The sequence below is a fragment of the Camelus bactrianus genome, chromosome 9 (assembly GCF_048773025.1).
Source record: "Camelus bactrianus isolate YW-2024 breed Bactrian camel chromosome 9, ASM4877302v1, whole genome shotgun sequence".
Taxonomy (NCBI): Eukaryota; Metazoa; Chordata; class Mammalia; order Artiodactyla; family Camelidae; genus Camelus; species Camelus bactrianus.
The window spans coordinates 30,826,690-30,834,920 of NC_133547.1; positions in this window are offsets into that span (position 1 = coordinate 30,826,690).

Below are 8,231 nucleotides of genomic sequence, written 5' to 3' on the forward strand. Positions count from 1 at the left end.
TTGGAGAAGTAACAGAAGTTAAGAAATCTTTCACCTTTTAAAATGTTGGAGTTCACGGTTTATAATGCCCAATTTCTTTATTAAGGCAGTAGCCTCTGGAAGTTGGACCTTCCTTTCTCCTCCCCTTCATCAACCCTACCATCCATCCATCCAGGAGCTACTACTCAGTGCTCCAACACAGAGCCCACATGCTCCTCCTTCACTGCCTTTATACCTGCCCGTGCTGTCCCTCCTCCTGAAATGCCCAAGTGGTCCAAACACTGTTCATTAAATACCTATTATTGACTGAGCACTGCACTAGACACAGGTTACAGACACACTCACACCACTTCTTCATGGAGTCTGTAGTACCATTTAAAAACAATGTGCATGTGTATTTCTGTGTGTATGTTTGACTGTGTGTCCAACAGTGTTTCAGCTCCTGTTCTGCTCCACTGTGATGAGGCAGATGGGTCACATAACAGCCACATGCCTTCCTAGAGCCCTCCTCTGTGGATTAGGAACATTTTTGAAAGAGGTCTTGGGAGATATTTTAATAGGTACCTACCACATTTCATCACCTGACCACCCAATATACACAACCCCTTCTTCCCACACATACAGGTCTAAAGATGCCTCAGTTTACCATTTTCTTCATGATTATACAATTTAGAGACTAAATCAAAAATTCACTCAGAACTAACCCAGCTAATATTGAATTTTAAAGGAAAAACAAGAGAATTAAAACAAAAGTTCCACTTAGGGAGAACAAGCAAGAAAAGTACACGTCTACACCACAGGCAGATCATCCAGGATCCTCCAGGTAGATAACAAAGTCTATTATGGGAGCAGAGACATCCATGGCAAGTAACTTGTTGGACCCATTTCTTGGCATTAGAGCGCTTTCCATGGCCAGGAAACCTGACTCCCTGACCCAGGCTGGTAGGTGGCTTTTTTCTAGCCTCGTATTTGCTATAGGCCCTTCCTTAATAGAGGACTTGGACTAATTTCGAAGTGTACATACATGTCTGTTTTCTCACAGCTGTTCAGTTCCTGCCGGCACAGATTTTCACTGCACTTTGTCCTGCTTTTAGCCTTGGTGACCCTCCCAGTCAGTTTAAATCAAACATAAACCACTACTCTCTAAGTGTGAGGCTTTACCTGATGCTTCAGTCCTCTTAAAATCTCCCCATTCACTTTAGAAACTCCATTTAATTTGTTAAAAGCCAATTCTAGGGCTATCTGCTTGTCAAGCTATCCACCCTGAACTCTGTTTACCAAGCTAATTTGTTTGTTTACTTTGAGGATCAAGCCCACTTGTGTTGGCCTAATCTCAGCTATTTGGGACAAGTTCATCCTCATTGCCTGCCATTCTGTGCTTAATAGCCCTTATCACAGGGCAGGGATGAAGAAAAATGAATGGGAAAGAAGCAGATGGGGCTTTTTCTTGCCTAATTTGCCTTTGTCATATCACCAGCCACTGCACTGGCAGCTCCAAATCCAGAGACAGAATAAAATGGTAAAACGGGGAAAATACGTTTAATTTAAACGTTTTGAATTTGAGCCTGTAAGCAAATTTCCAAGAAGAAATGTTTTGCAAATAGTCTGAAACAAGAAACTAGAGGAGAAGTAGGAGGTTCGAACTGGAGAGGTAGCTTTGGAATCTAATCTCAACAGTTTTATGGCTGAAAAGTGAGGAAGTAAGCCAACGGGGCTAGAGTTTTGGAGAATAAATTAAGGCAAGTAAATAGGCAAGTATTGTATATACCAAACTGCCATGAAATATTGTTTTTTATTTTTATAATCATCATAATAACTATTTCTATTAAAATGAGGAAGAAGATACAGAGTTGGATTAGTTATAGGATTGGATGTGGATAATGAAAGTTAAAATGCCAAGGGGGAGAATGTTTCCAGTATCTCTAGTATCAAATACACTCAACAACAACAACAAAAAAATCAAAGATACTGACTGATAGAAAATCATGGGATTTGGCAAACAGGAGAGGTCACTGGTGATGCTGGCATAGGCAAGAGTCAGATTATGGGAAATTATGATGAAAACAGAGATCAAGAATTGGGGACATTTGTTTAGATTGTTGACATAAAAAGGAAAGGATGCTAGGGTTGGTAAGCAGAAGGCCATTAAAATGAAGTAGAAAACTATTATTAACCAGTGGAAATAAAATATTTTAAGTTGGAAGGAAAGGGAATAGATGGGACACAGCTTGTAGTGAGAAAGATTGAACTGCTGGAGGGTGGGCAGGATAGGGGGGTGAATGTATAAAGAAAATAGGAAGCAGTGTGATAATTTTCTCAAGGATTATTTTGCCAAACTCAGCCAGAGATGGTGTGGAGCCCCTCACATCACAAGAGAACTTGCTCTCTTTCAACTTCCACAATCTAATAGGCATTCTCTGTCTCTCCGCTTCACAGATCCTGTCTTCTTCTGGACATCAGTTCAAACTTTTTCTGCACCTTGCTTTGGCATTCTCTTTATGTTCTGTTTTCCTACACATCTCACAGTATGCTTTACCACCACATCGAACTGTGTCATACGCGCATGAATAAGGTGAAGCAGTGGTGAGCCTCCTGCCCAGTAATGCGAGTGTTACAGGAATAGAAATATCACTCGGATCTGATGCTCAAATATATATAAGAACAGTTCTTTTCATAGCTGTCCATAAAGTCTTTTTGATGAATTACACCAGAAATACAAGTGGATAAATAGAAAAACAGTGTTTTATTCTTTCTAAAGTAAGGGTGTTAAAAACAAGATTATTTTTCTGAATTGTATTATCATGTGAAGTGTGTTTTGTTTTCCTTTTTTGGCTCAGGTTCGACAGACTTCACAAAATCAACTTCAGATTCAATTATGGTCATCTCTCTCCATCCTTCCCACCCGCTGCCAGCTTCAAAAGATGTGGCAAGACCTGAGATGTTGGTTTAAAAACACAGACTATGTGATTAAAGCATCTATAGAGATTATCAGAAGAGAGTCTATTTTAATAACCCTCTCTGATTTTTGTGCATACAATGTGGACATGGGGGATTTAAACTCGGTGCAAGTACCTTTCCAATTAGAATTAGAATTGAACAAAAACACTGATCAATAGGTTGTTTTTTTTTCTCCTTGGGGCTATGAGAAATCTGCAACAGGCATTGTATTTTGGGATGGGGTGCACGGAAGTTATTTAGTAAAAAAGAATTAATCATAGCCATTATGATGATTTGGTCTGGGTGAAAGACAATCTTTTAAATAAGCTTCTCGCTTAATCCACCTGAATCCAGCCTTCTTTTGTGCAGTCCCCACAGGGATGTTTTGTGAATTTTCTTGTTTGTTATTTCATGACTTTGTGATATTTACATCAGGGCCAATGACCAGAGAGAAGGCTTTGTGCACTCTATTCTTTCTCACACTCTGGACTGAGTCATACAAATTGAGGCAGCACGTAGGAAAGGTCTCATTAATTTCGGGCAGGTCATGGGATTGAGGAAACATACAGAGTGTTAATTGAAAATATCAGGTTGTGTTCTATCTCCCTCTTAATTTCCCAGGCTAAAAGCTTGCTGGGTTTTTCTTTTTTGTCACATAATACACATCTAGTGTATTTTTAAATTAGCTTTGGGTTGCTGAGTAGCTGAAACACCATATTGAAACTTGTCTTAAGATAAATTATTATAAAGCATTTGATTGTGTGAATGCTTCACTTTTCTGCTACATCTTTTATCTAGATTAGTTAGGTTGATAAGATTAATTCAGTTTCACCTGGATGTTAAGATAATTCTGGGATAAAATAGCCAACAGAATGTCATAGTCAGTTTTACAAATCTCTTGTACAGATTCTTGAGGAAAGATGTCTGTGATTCTCCATTTTCAGAACTATGACCTATATTCCTCAAAATAAGGTAGGGGAAGATAATGCTTCTTGACCAAGTGGCTGTCATACGCACAGAGCTTAGACCTGATACATCATTCTGAAAAGATGAGAGTGTGTGGGGCAACTTTCAAGGTATCCATGTAAAGGGCTACGAATGTGGGTTTAAAATTTTTGTTTTGTTTTATTTTGTTTGTCTCTGATGGCCTGTCTGTGGGTATATTACATATTTTTCAGGAAGCAGAAATTTTGGTAACCTTTGTGATTATTTAAAATGATGAAATGTATAGTAACCATTAAGTTTACTCATTTTTCATCTTCTGAAACTAAGTAATTGAAACTGGTACCTATTTAATACAATTTGAATCAAATTAAAGCCTTAAAGAACTCAGGAGATAGAACTTCTAAAAATGTCCTGTTTGTGTTCTAGTTTGTAGAATTCCAGCCAGTTCAACCAAATAGAAGTGATCAGTTCTTAGAAGCCTGATACAGCCTTGTGATTCCACAGGATCATTTGTCTCATTTAGGGCAGTGAACTTCCACAAATAATGTTCTTCCATAATCTCCTCTGTCAATACAAGTAGACAGAGAAGAACTCCCTTGGTTTTTTCTTTGTGTTTTCCCTCATCTCTCTCTTCTTCTCTGGATCTTTCCTATTCTTTGTTAGTACTGGTGGAAATAGTTCTAGTTTGTAATTTCCCTTTTAACTTCTGCTTAAGAGTTAAATCACTCCTCGAACTTTCTGTAGGGGAAAGGAGCCACAAAGATGGCCTGTTTCCTACCTGTGCAATCCTCCTCCTCAAGGATTGCTCATGTGGCTGTCACTTTACATTTTTTAAATAAAGATTGCTTTATCATTTAATTATTAAAATAATATATGCCCATGACAAAAAAAAACCCCACAAATAAAAAAGTAAAATTAGATTTGTAAAATAAAATATTTGAAATTCAAGTTGTTACTATCAGCTTAAAATAGACTGTTATAATATCTTTTATATAAACTCCATGGTAACCACGCACAAAAAAATACCTATAGAAGATATACTAAAAAAAAAAAAAAAAAGAAAGAAAATGAAAAAAGAATCAAAGGGATGTCATTACAAAATAATTAATGAAACACAAAGGAAGACAGCAAGAGAGAAGAGGGACAAACAATCTACAAGACAAGAAAAAATGAACAAAATGGCAGTAGTAAGTCCTTCCTTACCAGTAATTACTTTAAATGTAAATGGATTGAACTCCTCAGTCAAAAGACAGAGAAACTGAATGAACAAAAAATCATGATTCAATTGTACTCTGTCTACAAGAGACTTGAGATTTAAGGACACACGTATGCTGAAAGTGGAAGCACAGGCGATGACACTGCGTATAAATGGTGACCAAAAGGCAGCAGAAGCAGCTGTATTTACAACAGACAAAACAGACTTCAAGCCAGAAAGTGTCACAAGAGACAGAGGAGAACATAATAAACATTTATCCTTGAACAACATGGGGGTTAATCTGCATATCTCATAGCTGGCCTTCTGTATCTGCAGTTCCTCCACATCTGTGGATTCAACCAATGATACATAGCACCGGAGTATTTACTATTAAAAACATCTGCATATACGTGGACCTGAACAGTTCAAACCCATGTCACTCAAGGGTCAACTATCATTAGAAAAGGTCGATTCAACAGAAAGATATTAACAATATATATATGTGTGTGCGTGTGTGACACACACACACATATCCAACATCAAAGAACCCCAATATATGAAGTTAACACTGACATAACTGAAAGCAGAAACAGACAGCAACCCAATAATAATAGATTTCAATAATGGATAGAGCATCCAGACAGAAAATCAATAAAGAGCTGACTTGAACTACACTTTAGATCAAATTGACCTAACAGACATATAGAGAACATTCTGTTCACCAGAAGAAGAATACACACTTTTCTCAAGGGCACATGGAACATTCTCCAATATAGATCACGTGCTAGGTAACAAGATAAGTGATAGCAAATTTAAGAACATTTAAATCATGCCAAGAATCTTTCCTTATCACAATGACATGAAACTAGAAATCAACAGCAGCAGGAAAACTGGAAAATTCACAAACAGGTATAAAGTAAACAACGCACTTCTGTACAAGCAATGGGTCAAAAAGAAATCAAAAGGAAAATTAGAAAATATCTTGAGACAAATGAACTAAAAACACAACGGACCGAAACTTACAGGATACAGCAAAAGCGGTACCAGGAGACAAGTTTATAGTGTAAATGCCAATGTAAAAAAAAAGATCAAACAACCTAACTTTATACCTCAATAAAATTGAAAAAGAATAAAATAAACCTAAAATTAGCATAATAAAAAAATCAATAAAGGTGAAATCAGAAATAAATGAAATGAAGAATAGAAAAACAATAGAAAAACCAACAAAATTAAGAGTTGGTTTTTCGAAAAGATTAACAAAATTGACAAACTGAGCTAGACTAAGGAAAAAAAGAGACAGCCTCAAATAAATAAAGTAAAAAATAAAAGATAAAATATTTCCACTGATGCCCTAGAAATAAAAAAGAATTGTAAGAGAATACTCTGAACACTTATATATGACAACAAATTGGGTAATCTAGAAGAAATGAGTAAATTACCAGAAACAAGATGAAATCATGAAGCCGTGGGGAATCTGAGCAGATCTGTAACAGTAAGGAGACTGGGTCAGTAATAAAAACCTCCCACAAAGAAAAGCCCAGGAAAAGAGGGCTTCACGGGACAATTCTCCCAACATTTAAAGAAGAATTAATACCAACTCTTCTCAAATCTTTCCAAAAGTTGAAGAGGAGAAAATACTTCTGAACTCCTTCTATGAGGCCAGAATTATTCTGACACCAAAGTCAGACAGAGACATAACAAGAAAGGAAAACTACAGACCAATATCCCTGATGAACATAGATGCTAAAATCCTCAGCAAACACTTGCAAACTGAATTCAACAGTACACTAAACAGATTATACCTCATTAACAAGCGGGATGTATCCCTGGGGCACAAGGAGGGTTCAACATGAGAAAGCCAATCAATATGATACACTACATTAACAGAATGAAGGATTTAAAAAAATCACACGGTGATCTCAAAAGATTCAGAGAAAAGCATTTGAGAAAATTAAACACCTTTTTATGATAAAGACACTCACCAAACTAGGAATAGAAGGATAGTACCTCAACATAATAAAGGCTGCGTATGAACGCCCACAGCTAACAACATTCTCAATGGCAAGAAACTGAAGGCTTTTCCTCCAAGATCAGGAATAAGACAAGGATGCCTACGTTTGCCACTTCTGTTCAGTCCAGTCCTGGAAGTTCTAGAAAGAGCAATTAGACAAGGGAAAGACATCCAGATCAAAAACTAAGAAGTAATTTTATCTGTTTGTAGATGACATGATCTTACACGCAGAAAATTCTAAAGATTCCACCGAAAAACTGTTAGAACTAATTAATTAAGCTCAGCAAAGCTGCAGGATACAAAGTCAACATGCAAATATCAGCCCATTTTTAAACCCCCCAAAATGAACAATCCAAAAAGGAAATTTAGAAAACAATTCCATTTATAATAGTATCGATAATAATAAAATACTTAGGAGTAAACTTAATCAAGGAGGTGAAAGACTGGTACACTGAAAACAACAAAACATTGCTGAAAGAAATTACAAAGCATACAAATAAATGGAAAGATATCCTGTGCTCATAAACTGGAAGATTTAGCCATCACTCTGCTGCTTCTTCCCAGGGTGATCTTTGAGGACTAGGATGTAGGAGCATTATGTGTGTGTATAAATATTGTAAATGTATCTGCGGAAGTTGCACTAATTGGTTTTAATACAATTTTCCCACAATAGCTCTCTTGGTTTTGATTTTCTCTTAGTAAGCAAGAACATTCATTTCTTCTAGAGAGATTTGTAAGTGGCATAATTTGCGAATGTCGTTTTGTTTTATTGTCTTTGGGTATTTCGTGTTGCAGGAAAAGTTGGAGGCTAGCCTGGTTTTCGTTCGGCGTCAGCAGCTTTAGTGTTTGTAGGATTTTTTGTTGTTGTTATCTTACAATTAGCTTTAATAGCCTGGCTACAGCCAGGTGTGCATTTTTTTTTTTATTAACCATGTCTAGAACATAGTGATTTATACGCTGCGTGTTTTCTTTTGACCTCAGGAAAAATTTCTTTGAACATGGATTTGATCGCTGGGTTTGATGATGATGGTACTGGTAACAGTTACTCACTGAGTGCTTGAAATGCCTACACTAAATGATTCACATGCTACCTAACTTAATCTTAACAATGGCTCCTATTCTTCTCATCTTAAAAATAAGCAAACTGAAGCTCAGTGTTAATCA